General features: G+C 46.8%; 1 non-coding gene across 1 annotated transcript; it reads left to right on the forward strand.

Annotated features, from left to right (window-relative positions):
* The first annotated feature begins 2,142 nt into the window (after positions 1–2,142).
* TRNAF-GAA (transfer RNA phenylalanine (anticodon GAA)) lies at positions 2,143–2,215 on the forward strand. The gene has a single exon. It is a non-coding gene; the product is annotated as a tRNA-Phe (tRNA).
* Positions 2,216–14,621: the final 12,406 nt, after the last annotated feature.

A 14,621-nucleotide genomic window follows, 5' to 3' on the forward strand; every position in this document is an offset into this window, starting at 1 on the left:
TGCAGGAGATCACGGTGGCTGTCTGTCTCTCTTTCATGACAGTGGATAGGCTGTCAAAGCAGTTTTCCCAAATGTCTGCATTTGCACAGTGTAGCACTGAGCTGGACACGTGTGTGGTAGGGAGAGGTGTCCACAGCTCTGGCTCAAAAAAGCAGCATCTGCTAAAAGCTGCAATTTTGACGTGTCCACAAAGCCGCCAGAGCAGTCATCCCAACTTCACTCCTCCTTCCACTTCATTCACTCCCCATAGCAGAGCTGCCTATGGTGCTCCAGCCCTTAGGTCTGAATTGAGCCAGAAGGACAGGTTTCGGTTCTTTTTCTTCAATGAGGGAAAGTCTAAGCTTCCAACTTCTTCCATATGACGTGTTAAACTGGCAACACAAGTCTTCCTTCTGACGACTTTGCCCATAGACTTTCAGTTGTGATGTTTCGCCATCTGAATAAGCCAACTTCCCACCAAGTCAGCTTCTCAAGTTTCTACATTTAACCGCAGTGTAGCACTTCCTTCAGGGCTTGTTCTTTATCAGATCCTTCACCTCATCATTTCACCAGCACTGCTAGCATTTGCAAAGTGTAACATAGCTCATCTTTCAGTAGGAATTTTGTACCCAGCTGAAGCTTCAGTATTTCCAGCAAGGCAGAGTGGGTTGTCAAATACCACAGTTCCCATGTTGGGATCATTTCTTCCTGTCTGAGGAAAGCTGGTGAGAAACAGAACTGCTTTGGTTTCTGCAGTCACTTTCCTTGACAAGGAGAAAGCTGGGGAAGCAAAAATAGGACAGCTGGAGTGGCAAAGCTAAGTCACAGGTGAGCCAGGCTTCCACACACGCTGACCTGGCAGGTCTCCCTTTCCTAGGGAGAACCTGCACATGGCTCCTTGTCACCCACTCAGAGCCAACAGGGTATGGATGATGTGGGCTCTATGGAGTGACAGCTTAGCCCAGCCTCTGAGAAAACTTGCGTGGAGGGGTGTTACCAGTGGAAATGCGGCTGTAAGAATTTTTCCTATCTTGTGTATTTATCCACCACAGCCGTCCTCATTCGAAGTTCTTTGATAATTGTTGACCTTATTGGTCTCTGGTAGTTGATGTTTGGGCCAGGTGTTTAAACATAAGCTTAAGCATTGGTGATAGATCCAGAGACAGACGCTGAATGACCAGGTGGAGATGTTCCTTCCAACTTCTTGAATATGGCACAAGGGGAATGGGCTGCAGCCGTACTCACATGATCTCCTGTGGAGCATCTCCCTGTGCCACTTTCAGAGACAGAGAACTGGACTAGATGGACCATCGATCTGATCTAGGAGGGCACGTTTTATTTTCCTAGGTGCCTGGTGCTTTTTAAGAAGCCAAAGGGCATTTAAGCCATTGTCACAGGGCTTAAAGATGTGAGATAGGTCATGAAGAAAGTCTACAGTCCTCTGCAGTAGGAGCTGTGGGACAGCTGGGATAGCCTAAGGTACCACAAAAAGTACTGAATGTGTATATTTAGGCAACCTGAATGGAGTTCTTGTGGTGGGATTGTATTTGAGATGAAAGGCATGGCTCAATTGCCTGCAGGACACTAGGCAGGTCAACCTCCACCCAAATCCCAAAGGCTTTGGGGATTTTCCTACCCTGGGTGTCACTAGTCCTTGGCTGCCTTATTAGTAGGGGCACTGCTTCTGCACAGCAGACTAAGAAGGGAGGCTGGGACAGTAGTGAACTCAGGGGAAACAACTACAATGTCGAGAAGAAAATCACAGAATAACCTCTCTGCTGTATTCTCCCAGTTCCTAGAAATCTGTATATTAAAGACTTCTCAAACTGGGGAAGAAGAAAGGTTTTAGGGCAACCTGTGTGCAATACTTTCTGATGAAACTCACTTTCTGTGTGCGTTTCATTGCTTCTGAAACCTTTTGTAGTTCAGCCATGCGCAAAGTCCCATGGAACCCCTGGAGAGGAGAAGACTCAGGGCGATCTCATGAATGTACATAAGTATCTGAAGGGAGCGTGTAAAGAAGATGGACTCAACTCAGGCTCTTTTCAGTAGTCCCCAGTGACAGGACAAGAGCCAAGTGTCCACCAAGCCAGTTTGAATGGTAAAAGTCTGAAAGATAATTCTGTTCCAACAGGTTTTGGGAAAAATCAGTGCCAAATCAGGGCTGAAGTAGCTCAGCTGGGAGAGCGTTAGACTGAAGATCTAAAGGTCCCTGGTTCAAGCCCGGGCTTCAGCAGAGTTTTCTTGTAGTTTTTTGTGTCCAGTGCTGGGCTTTCCAGTACAAGAGAGACATGGACATACAGGAGAGAGTCCAGCAAGGGGCTGTGAAGATGATGAAGGGACTGGAGCATCTCTCCTATGGGTAAATGCTGAGAGAGCTGTTCAGCCTGTAGACGAAAAGTATCGGGGGGTATCCTACCAATGTATATGAATACCTGAAGGGAGGGTGCAGAGGACAGAGGTAGGATCTTTTCAGTGGTCCCCAGTGACAGGATGAGAGACAACGGGCACAAAATGCAACACAGAAGGTTTCCTCTGAACGTCAGGAAACACTTTTTACTGTGCGAGTGACCGAGCACTGGCACGGGTTGCCCAGAGAGGTTGTGGAGTCTTCATCCTTGCTGATATTCAAAAGCTGCCTGGACATGGTCCTGGGCAACTGGTTGTAGGTGGCTCTGCTTGAGCAGAGGGGTCAGACCAGATGACTTCCAGAGGTCTCTTCCAACCTCAACCATTCTGAGTCTGTGAAACAGGGACATAGTTTTACAATTTAAGGGCTTCTGCAAAAATAGTGAAATAAAGGGGCTTTTTTTATTCCCTCAACCTTCAATTGCCTGTTCCTAATCCTATGTCATGGAGTGCCCCATAAAGAGGAAGTAACGTTAACCCACTAGTGTATGGGACCATGCAGGAAACCAAAACTGTGATTTGGGAAAAGGAAAAATACCCTGTTAAAAAGTTAATTTTAGTCTGAATCACAACTGACCTTGCAGCAATTCCTCTCCCTAAAATTTGTCTTTTGCCAGGCTGAAGAGTTCCGGTGTGTCTACCTGTTGCTCATAGGAAAACACCTCCAGATCTCTGATGAAGTTTTCTACCTTTTCCTGAACTTTTTCTACTCTTACGCTGACCTTTATAAAGTGTGCGGACACCCCAATGAATTCTACAACTGAGTAACTGTGTTTTGTGTTTTGTGTTTTGTTCTCCGTCCCTTTCTGACTAATTCCTGGTCTGTAGAGTCCTTCAGACAATCAGCAGAGGCAAGACCTGAATTTCCAGTTGTCCAAAAAAAAAAAAGAAGTGAGCATCAGTGAACTTTTGACTACTGATTTCTCAAAGATCAACCCCGATGCTCATCCAGTCTCTCCTCCATTCTGGTGGTGCTTTTTTATCTCTGGATGTAACCCTATCAGATCCTGCAGCACTTTCAGGAGATAACTTCCCTGATCAGGATGTGAATAACAACTTGTGCGTAAGTCAATGACATCATGACCTGCTTAAGCCTTGAAGAGATTCCATGAGTCCTGCTGGGCAAATGCCTCTACCAGCAGCCACCACCCACTACTAGGTACAGCCAGAAGATACATTGCCCTCCTGCATAGCTCAGGAAATATAACAGCCGCTCACCCATCACCACCCTTTGCAGGCATGACGTACTCAGGCAATATCCTCTGGCTCAAGGATGCACCAAGCAGAAAATGCCTTCCCTTTGACCCTTTACTCCTACTGTCTACGTCTGCATCTAAATTGGGAATGAGCTTCCTGGTCCCCAAACTGGATGAGAGTAGGTCAGAGCCCCCTGGGTGGTCCATGTGCAAGATTAAATTATATCAAATTTGGTATACGACCGGGGCCTCATTTTGTTATGAAAACAGACCTCAGGCAGTTCTTTATGTACATCCCAGGCATTGCCCTCAGGTTTAAGAATGGCTTACACTCTGTGGCTATGCTGAACTGCTCTGACCTCATCTACCACACTGGAGAAAAGCAGCCTTGAGCCCTAAGGGCAGAAGCAAATCAGATGCCAGACACACAGGCTGTGAGTCAGAGAGCAGTGGGATGGCACAGGCTTAGCGTTCAAGCAGTCCTGCTAAACAGTATTTTGACCTGGTGCTAGACTCATGGTTTAACAAGTGTGCTGGAGATCTAAATAAGGCCAGTCCTTGGGCTTAAGCACTGCCCAGTGCTCCTCCACACTGCTTCAGTGTGCTAATTCCTGCCCTCCCAGGCAATGTCCAGACACAGTTCAGGGGACAGCAGGGGGCAGGAACCATTCCCAAGAGGTGATTTGGACATCATGAATCTATTTCTGCTGAGGCAGCGGGGAGGTTTTAGCACCATGACAGATGTGCCCTACCAGATGGCCTTAGTCCCATCAAGCAGGACAGACCAGTCGTATTTGCTTTTGGCATTATAACTCTCCCTGCAGAGGACTTGGTGTTTCCCATCACCTCTTTTGGTGGGAAAGATTTTCAGGGGTGGAAGAGATTTGGGGAGGGGGATATCATGTGCATTTGCCGTGTCCTTACTCCTCACTGGGTATCTGTTCATGGACAGTATTGGAGGATGCCCAGTCGGAGCCGGCACCGTTGTTCTCAGGGAGGTAGCTGCAATCAAATTGCTTTTAAGCCTATCCTGGTTTAGGCTGGAATAAAGTTAATTTTCTTCTTAGTAGCTGGTATAGTGCTGTGGTTTGGATTTAGGTTGAGAATAATGTTGATAACACACTGATGTTTTAGTTGTTGCTAAGCAGTGTTTATACTAAGTCAAGGATTTTTCAGCTTTTCATACTGCCTTGCCAGCAGAGGCTGGGAATGCACAAGAAGCTGGGAGGGGACACAGCCAGGACAGCTGACCCAAAGGAGCCAAAGGGGTATTCTATACCATATTACATCACACCCAGTATATAAACTGGGGGGAGTTGGTTGGGAGCACCACAGCTTAGGGGTTTGGCTGGGCATCGGTCAGCGGGTGGTGAGCAATTGTATTGTGCATCACTTGTTTTGTATATTCTTTTATTAGTAGTAGTATTACTATTATTTTCCCTTCCTTTTCTGTCCTATTAAACTGTCTTTATCTCAACCCACCAGTCTGGGTGGGGTTTTTTTTCCCCGATTCTCTTCCCCATCCCACTGGGGCGGGGGGGAGTGAGCTTAGTGGTGCTCAGCTGCTGGCTGGGGTTAAACCACAACCAGCCTGATCCGCAGCTGTGGGAAGGCAAAGGAAAGGCTCCCACTGATGCCAGCAATCAGGCCTTCGTGTTCACACTGCAGGACATAAAGAAATCCCCCGAGACCGTAACGCAGTGCTGCCAGAAGTGAGGAGAGCAGCTTACTTGCCTGCTCCTTCTCCCGACAACCTGGCTCCCTCCTGGCTGAAACAGCTTCGACTCAACCCTCAGTGCCAAAATTGCCCAGTTTCCCTACGTTTGGCTCAAAGAAGGGTTAAAAGCGTCCCGTGCTCGGTGGTGCTTGCTCACTGGGAGGCAGCGAGGGAAGGTGCGGGATGAATAACTGCAGTGGGCGGCAGGCAGCGTGGGGGGGCTGCCCTGCCAGCACCTTCCCCCAGCCCACACACACGCAGCTCGCTCCTCTCACCGCCGCTCGGGTCCCTTCGGCACTGGGGCCCCCACATTGATCAATCAGCGTATGTCGGACCCCGTTAACCGTCTTTTCCCGAGCCCCCAGCTCTCCCCCACAAATGCTCACGGCTCTGCCGGTGTCCTTCAGTTCTGATTTTCTGCTTTTCCGAGTGATTCTGCCTCTTTCTCGTAATGCCTTCAGTCCCTATTTACTGCTGCTGTCCTCCCCCATCCTCGTGACACCTCTCTCCACCTTTCCCACCAAGAGCGCTGGCATGGATCAGTCCGCACGCATCCACCCTGACCGCACAGCACCAGAGCTATATCTCACTGCTGCTGAGATGCGGGAGCCTGCACTGAAAGCTAAGTATATGGAAAATCCTCAGCAGGAGCTTAAAACCCTTTCCTCCAGAAAAAAACAAACAAAAAACCAAACCAAACAAAAAAACCCCAAACAAAAGAGTAAACAGGAAAAAAAACCTGCAAGGCATGTGGTCACTGTAGTAGCATGACTGGGTCTGTTAGTACGCCTGGAAATGTTCCCACTGAAACTACTGAATGCAGATCACACCAGGGGTTACTGCATATGCTCAGTTGTCTTTTATGGGGTCAGACAGAAGACCCCAAACCTCTGATTTGCAGTCACTGTGAATCACTGCTGCAGTGTCAATACAGCTGCCCTGACGAAAAGGTGACAGGGTGAGGCGTGCATGTTCCCAGCATCGTCTTCTCTATTTTGCCGATTGGTTTTGTGATAGTTTGCATTTCCATAGAGTGCTTTCGCTATTGCTTTCTTTTTATGTCCTTGTAGGACCTACTGTAATATATAGGCTAATTGGACTGCATGTCTGCTTTGTCCCTTGCTCTGCCAATGGTTAGCTTGAGGAGAAGGCAATTCTTTTGTTCATACCTCAGTTTCACCCATCAGAAAATTGGGTAAAGTACTCCAGAGTCCTTTGGAAAGTGCTCTGAGATCTGACAGAGCGAGCTAGTCATGATTGAGATAGAGGCAGTCAGCACACACAGACAATAAAAGACATTGCCAGCCCTGAAGATTAATTTTCTAAATTACATGGCAGCTACAAGATGAGGAAAAGAAAGGATTATTATTTGTATGCCATGGGAGCAATAATCCTGCGATTACTACTCCAGGCATAAAGACATTAAGGCTTGGTTTGTGCTGCAGTGCAGAGCTCTTGGAGGTGTAGCAGCACTGTGCCATGAACAGACAGCTTGTGTGTGGTCAGTAAAGGTAACACACTTTTGTGCACCTGTGTGGAGTCCAGGCGTGATGAAGATCACCCGTGCTCACATCGAGATGCGTCCTGCAGTCCTTGCGTCAGTGGGAGACAGGAGCTTCCATCCAGACCCTCTGACAGCAGATTAGGTCTGCGCATGTTCAGCCCTGCCCTTTCTCATCCCGTCTGAGCTGGTGAGGTTGGCCTCTAACGTCTTGGCAGCTGAAGTCTGAATCATCCTCTAAGGCATCAACTATCCCCATTGACTTTAGACGGAGCCAGGGGTAAGCAAGGTCTTTACTGCTGAGGAGAAGTTCTGCCCCAAGGAGCCTCCGGCAGCAGTCCACGATGTGGGAGCTAACCCTTCACCATTCCTAAGAGCTCAGCTGAACAGCCAGCTTTTCCAAAAACTGAGCTTAGAGCTGCAAATCCATCCCTGCCTGTCTTTTGCAGGGGATGCTGCTTGGATTTTGAAAGGCACGGGGGTCCTAGTTCAGCTGGTGTACATGGTGTTGCACATCGCTTACAAAATGTTGGTCTTGAGATGGCAGATATGAGGATCAGGGCAGTTCTTCCATTCAGGTCATCCAACAAGCCCCTGGAAAATTTTGAGTTAGGATTTCTTCTCACTGTCTAAACAGTGTCTTAAAATGGGGTTTGGTTGTGCGTCATGCAAAAAATAAAAAAAATAAAAAGAAAAAAATTCCTCTTTCAAATGCAGCAACTGTCCACAATCCGCTCTGAACACTGAATGCCAAAACTGGAGAATAACAAAATACTTTCTGGATCCAGCTCAGGTCCTCAGAGGTACTAAAGTAAATAGACAGTCAAAATACCTTTGAAGGGTCTTGGATTTAGTATCTATGGCTGATTAATTACTTGCAACTTAGAATGTTACTTGGGCTGTTAAGTATTTGGGCTGTTAACTTTTGGGGCAATGGGCTACCCTTTATTTTCGGTTTGAATAGCAAAGCCTAATTTTATTTGTGACTGCAGGTGCTAGTGGAGGAAAAGGAGAGAACATGAAGCACTGCTCATTACAAGTGGAAGTAGGCTATTTAAATATGCAAATTGTATTCAAAAAAGCCCAGAGAAAGAGGATTGTGGAGCTCCTGCTGTCATTTTTGAGATACGGAGATTTTCATTTCCCTGCCCAGGGTGCGATTCAGTCTGGGGCAAGAGCGAATACTCGTCTGTCAACCTTTGGGAGCACCCAGGAGGTGACAGACTGGGAAGAGTTTGGTATTCCATGCAGAAGGGTGGGTGGCTTTCAGTTTGGTTCCCAACAAGCACCTGCAGCACAGAAAACATCCTTGGCAAAGCTCTGCAAATTAAGGAAAGTAGTTAATGTAAAAAGTATGAGAATCCAGTACAGGAGTTATTATAATTACTAGATAGTATGTAAGGCTTTAAACTACACTTAGATCATCTTTTTAAGCTACTTGACTTGTGCCACATGGGTTGGAAACATTTGCTTCGGTCTGCAGAAATTCAACTATGTCTTATAACCCCTCGTTACAAGCAATTGGAAATGTCTGGAAGAAAGCCTGCCCTGTTGGGGTTTTTTTATGGAAAAAAAAAAAAAAAAGCAGATCTGGGAACACTGGAAGTCCCAGGCAAGCAGCAAATAGATAAAATTAAAAATCAACAGACAGTAGAAACAAATGCAAAAATGTCTTCCTAAGGAGCAAGTTCACTGGCCATGGTCAGAACATGCTGAACAGGTCTCTTGTCCTCCAGGGATTTTGGTGGAGTCGATTCCAGGCTCCCATTTCTTTCACCCTGACACGGGGAAACTCCTCGAGTCATTTTGAGTCAGTGTCTCTGCCTCCGATATTTTCATGCCAGCCTGGTTACGTGGGTGATTCTCTGCTCTAGTTTTCAAGCAGAAGTTCTCACAAATTGATGGAGGAGGCTTTGGCACCTCTGCAGGAGGAGGGAGAGAGAGGGAGAGAGAGAGAGAAGTATATGGAGGAGGAAGAGAAATGAAATGGGCTTTTGAAAACCTTAAAATTAGCATAGAAAACGGCGGCAGCTTTTCTTTACTCGGACTGAGTGAGAGGCAGTACAGTTGCCTGCTGATTTTAAAGCCACACCATTAAAGATCTTGATGGGTGGCCACAGATGTGCTGGATTGCCTGTTGCTTGAGGGAAGCTAGTTTTGCAGCTACAGCGTCAACCTGAAAGCTTGCAAAAGCAGAGTTCGGACTTTACCTTGGCTACAGATTTGCCATGCAAGCTCCCTAGTGTCAGAGCCAATAATTAAAAAAAAAAGAAAAAAAAAAAACATATGTAAATAAAGCTAGGACTAGAAGGCTTGCAAAGCCACTGAGGATGAGTGGTTTTTTCAGCCCAAGGATTTTTAGTCCCTAAGGTCTCAGATCATCACCTCTAGCTTTAAATGTTTAACTGAAGTTTCTAAGAGATCCTTTTTTTTCCCCAGCTTCTCAGTATAGTCACTAGAGGTAAGAGTCAGCTCCTTTGTAATTTCAGTGCTTCCCTGGGGAAAGACCTGTTAGCTCAGGGTTTGGAGAGACAATCGGCTTTCCCCACTAAATAGATCAGCACCTCTCAGCTGCCTGATACTTTTGGAGCAAATGTGAGGTACCTGCACACAACCTTAGGCCCACCATGCGCTCAGGTAACACAAACTACCGTGGATTTGTTACAGACTGTAATTCATAGGCATACAGCTCTTGCAGCTCAGCTCGTGTCTGAGCTCTTGGCTTGTAAAATTTGCATAACTGTTCCTACACAACCCTTAGGAAAGGGTCTTGGCATCTAGGAAATATAAAACCTGAGACTCTGATAGCTCTCTGGAACTGAAAGCCCTCCAGGAGATGAGCTTCTAAAACCAGGCTTTCAGGTCTCTAAATCCTGGCCAGCACCAGTCATCAAGTCTGCAACAGGATAGGGAGAGACAGCATTTGCTTCTAGCTGAGGACCCCGTCCTTACCAAATTCATGGACGGCATGTGGTCACCCACCAAGATGAGAGAGTTTTTCTTTTCTCGAGTCTTCTCAGTTGTGGCTGGCTGAGAAGTGGCAAAATAGAAAATCTTTTTCCTGCCAGCCCTGTAAAGGTTCCTGTGTTGGTGTGCGACAGGGGAAACACAGTGACACAGCATGGGAATGCTGCTGGAGCCTGGAGCTACACGCTAGGACCTTCCCAAAGATGTCTTTCTGGAGGAGCAGGACCTGAGATCAGGACACCATACCTCTAGAAACACGATTTACCAGTTTAGAATCATAGAATCATTTAGGTTGGAAAAGACCTTCAAGATCATCGAGTCCAAACGTGTATGTGCTGATGAGGAATCCAAGCAACACACATGAGAATCAGATGCCAGCATCCCTGGTGTGACCTTTGAGAGCCTCAGCTACGAGTGGCGGTGTGGGAAGTGAGCCGTGACTTCCCCAGGTGGGTCAAACATGTCCTCTTGGAGGAGATCAAACATAAAAAAGAGACAGATGTCAGGAGAAGGAGGCAAAACACCACAAACATCTCAACACCAGCAAATATGCCTATAGCCATCTGCAGCATTAACCCTCCAGCAGTGCTGGGGGATTTGTCCCATTCCAGGGCTGGCAGCTGCCTAGATAAATAGTTAAAAGGCGGTCTCACACACTGTAGCCAAGTCAAGCGGTGTTTGCAAATGTGGAAGAGAGATTTCCTGAGGAATATGCAATAGGTTCATTAATCTAAACGAGCTAAACTTTCTGGATGATCCATTCCCCTCTATACCACATTGGTAAGGATGCTAACGCACCTCTTCTAACCGCCCCTCCTCCTGTCTTACATACTCCCAGATCAGGTTCAGTCCAGAAAGTCCCTCTCAAAATGCAGCCGTGGTATTTCACAGGATCCCCCGTCCTCCTCTCACCTCCTCCAGGGACAGCTTGCTTTCCCCTCCAGGTGAACTTTTCCCTTGCTGCCATTCAGGCTGGCTCCCTCTCGCAGGTGGGTGTACTCAGCCTGGAGCTGGCGGGCCAGCCAAGATGAGGGGGTGGGCAGCACAGACAGGGAGCAAGTCAGAGCTCTGGAAATGTGTTACTAGTTATTCCTGTTCCCCTGCTAGAGGGTTTCTGCTGTCACTCCTGGGGGCCACGGTTTCCCTCCCATGTCCATCTCCCCCACGGTAGCCACCGTTGCCAGCCCATTTTATTGTTGGGGGGGACAGGAGAAGAACAGTTGGGAAGGGGTGGAGGAAAGTCTGATGTAGAGTTGAAGAAAAGCTGAAAAATGAGATTACTGATCTTTTTCACCTCTCTGCCATGTCTTTTCATGAAACTGCTCGGTTTTAATGAAACTTTCCACAGGCTAGTCTGACAGCAGACCAGCTGCACACACACACACAACCTGTCCAGTGAACATGCATGTAACTAGGATTCAAGTGAATGTGGTCTCTATGTGAATACAAGAAGGGAAGAAAGAGGGCCTTAAACCAGTTCAACTTGCTGGAGACGGGTTTGGGAGCACCTCTACCTTGTCCCTGCTTCCATGCGATGGCCACTTCTCTTGCCAAAATGAACAAGGGCACCAGAAGTATCCGCAACCGGTAACAGAGCCCATCAACCAACAATTATCAAAATGATCAAGAAAGAGTTTTAACTGTTTTAGACAAAATCTTCACGGACAGATGCATCAGGGTTATTAAACATGGTAGCACCAAGGCAACTAGCAGCTGAAGATGTCTCAGCACCTCTAGTTTTGGCAGCTGGGATAACCAAAGGAAAGGTTGTTCCGCAGCTCCCTATATCAGAGATTTTCTCAAACTATCCGCTGGTGATTGACCCAGGGTTTGGTGGACCCGTGGCCATCCACTCCACTCCTGTGGAGTCAAAGTTGTCTCTTTCAATGTTTTGTTACCAGCTGGAGAGCTGGAATGGCTGGAGAACAAAACTGCAAAAAGAGCTTGTTCCCTAGTGAATAATGTGACCAAGTGCTGTTTCTCACTTTGCCCTCTTTAGAAATAACTAGCTGGAGGAGAAGGGCAAGGTCAGAGCTATCTCTGTCCCTGTTCCACTTGCTCATGGGATCTGACTCCCTCTTGACAGCTGGTTTTAGTCAGAATTATACCTCTTCTGTAGGGATGGAGATCCCTTGATTTAACCCACACTTCCATCCCATGTCACTATATACCATGGTCATGGGCTGTTGCCAGCGAGAGTCAGGCGTGATAGTCTCTTCTAAGTAAGACCAAAAATTTATAGACAATAACATCACACATTAGTCCTACCTTCCCACATCCCCTTTCGCCTGCCATTGTTCTTCAGATCCTTCATCTTTGTCAAGGAAAATTGATGACATGGCAGTCTTCACATGGCATTAATTAGTTTATGGAAGCTGGTACCACTGGATGCTTAAAGGTAAGCAAGCAGTGTCCGAGAAGAGTTTTGGGCTACAATCTCAAAAGCAAAGAGGAATACAACTCCAAAAGTAGGCTAGAACCTAGGTGTGTAGATGTTGCACTGGGTTTTGTGGCTTATACAAGATCTCAACCTTTCTTTAAAAAAATTACTTGAGGAAGGACAATGGAGAAGAGAAGGTTTTGATTCATCATGCCTTCTTCATCCACTTTGTTATGTCTAATGAAACCTGAGTATCCTCAGTGTGATCAGCCACTGCAGCAACAGAGACAGTTGTGCAGCAAAATAAAAATCAAGGATGGAAGGTGGTTCCCAGCCACTACATGTAGTAAACCCTCTTTCCTAGAAGACCCACTACAAGACTTTTCTGGCAGCTGTTGCCCTTCCTGAAGGACAGGAAAGAGCTCAGAGAGCTGCTCTACCCTGACTGGTAGAAACCTTTGAATTTACAGCTAGCACACATCCTTAACCAGTTTAAACCCGGTCGTTACCATGCTGCCTTCTAGCTCAACCACTTATTCTTCATCCTTGGTGTTTATCTCCTCCAGATACACACAGACAACACTCAATCTCTCTTAGCCTTTGCCATGACATGCAAAATGTTCCATGTTTTTCTCATCTCCATTTATGTGATAGAGTCTACCTTTCCAGATGAATCCCAAAGTCCTTCTTGGCCATTTAAAATGGTCTGTATCAATGGTAACCCAGGCTTCTGTAGTCTCTTACATCATCTCCGGTCTGTCATGCTCTTTCCCACACTGTTTCCTCAGTATTTACCTCATTCTTCACTGTTCTTCTGAGACAAGCTGTCCTCTTCTTTCTTATTGCTGCCCCCTCCTCACTTCCAATCAAGTTTGAGGTAAATTCACCTGAAAGTCATAGGAGTTCCTAAGGAACAGTCTCCTGAGCACAGCTCAGTGACGCTGATGCCAGCATTATGAAGGCTGTGTTTTCCTGGATAGCATGACTGTTTGCAGTTCTGGCAAATAAAAGGAATTAGAGAAAAAGAGGACTTGAGAGGTGTGTGAGTAATACAGCATCATCCGTGGGGACACGTGCTGGGATAACACACAAAAACAAGCTGAGAACAGAGAGTACCTTCACCTACAAGTTAACTCTCGCCACACTTGGGGAAGGTAAGGGAAGGCAGATGTCACTGCTACAGCTAGGGAAACTGAGGCATAGCAATGCAATTTGCACAGAATCATTCAGCTGGTTTGATGGAGAGCCTAAGTTAAAGATTGTTTATGCTTTGTTGTGGGCTGCAGCTGTCTGAATTATGCAATAAAGCTTAATTTAATTGCATAATAGGAAGGCAAGGCTATGAACTCCATCGATTACCTGCTAAAAGGACCCAGAGCAACTGGATGTTCCAGTGCATATGGACCAGTCCATCATGTCCCCAACTTGGCTCTTCCTCACCTCCCTGCTCTTGCCCTCATTAACAGCCAACACCCCCCCGAAGCCTCTTCCCTTTCTTGTAGCCAAACATGACCTCGTATTGGCTCTAGCTCTTCCGTGGGACTGCCCTTGAGCTTGCTCCAGGACCTCCTGACCAAGGCTGAACACCAAGAGCACCCTGCTACCCAAGGACGCTGTCGCAGCAGAGGGATCTCCGCTTGCACAGAGCTGGCATCCGTTCCACCCGCTGACTTTCCCACCTCCAAAGAAGGCTGCAGCTCAGCAAGGGGAACAAACATACCATAGAAGGGAAGCGATCTCTGCCAAGCACTGCAGAAATGGGACACAGATGGTGTCTTAAATGAGAACGGAAGTTTATTTGGGGGCTCTGCGTGTGACGTAGCGTTGCAGATCTTGCAACAGATGACAGAGACTAGGATTTCAGAGCTGGTGATGAGATAATTTTGAAGCAGTCTCTGTCCACGTTGCTATTAGCTTGTCTGAAAAAGAAAAAAGAGAAGAAGTTGAACTCAATAAATGGTTCTGTAAGGATAAGAATGTATAAACTTGCCTTTGTTTTTATGTAGATCTGGTTCTTCTGATACCCTAATCTTAATCACAGCTGTTTGTTGGCTGGTTGGTCAGCCCAGATAGTTGTGCTGATTGGCCAGGTGGCCACTGCTAATGGAAGTATATGAGGATGACATTAGCCTTGCTTTTCCCTGCTTTAGACATAAACTTTTGTCTTCGTCCTCTACAGGCAGAATGGTTGGAAGGGACCTCCAGAGATCATTTGGTCCAACCCCCTGCTCTAGCAGGGCCACCTAAGGCCAGTTGCCCAGGACCACATCCTGGTGGTTTTTAAATATTTCTAAAAATAGAGACTCCACAACCTCTCAGGGAAACCAGTCCCAGATCTCTCATCCACCTCTCATAGGAGAGATGTTCCAGTCCATCATCTTCCTGGCCCCTTGCTGGACTCTCTCCTGTATGTCCATGTCTCTCTTGTACTGGAAAGCCCAGCACCGGACACAAAAAACTACAAGAAAACTC

The sequence above is a fragment of the Harpia harpyja genome, chromosome 5, assembly GCF_026419915.1.
Source record: "Harpia harpyja isolate bHarHar1 chromosome 5, bHarHar1 primary haplotype, whole genome shotgun sequence".
NCBI lineage: Eukaryota > Metazoa > Chordata > Aves > Accipitriformes > Accipitridae > Harpia > Harpia harpyja.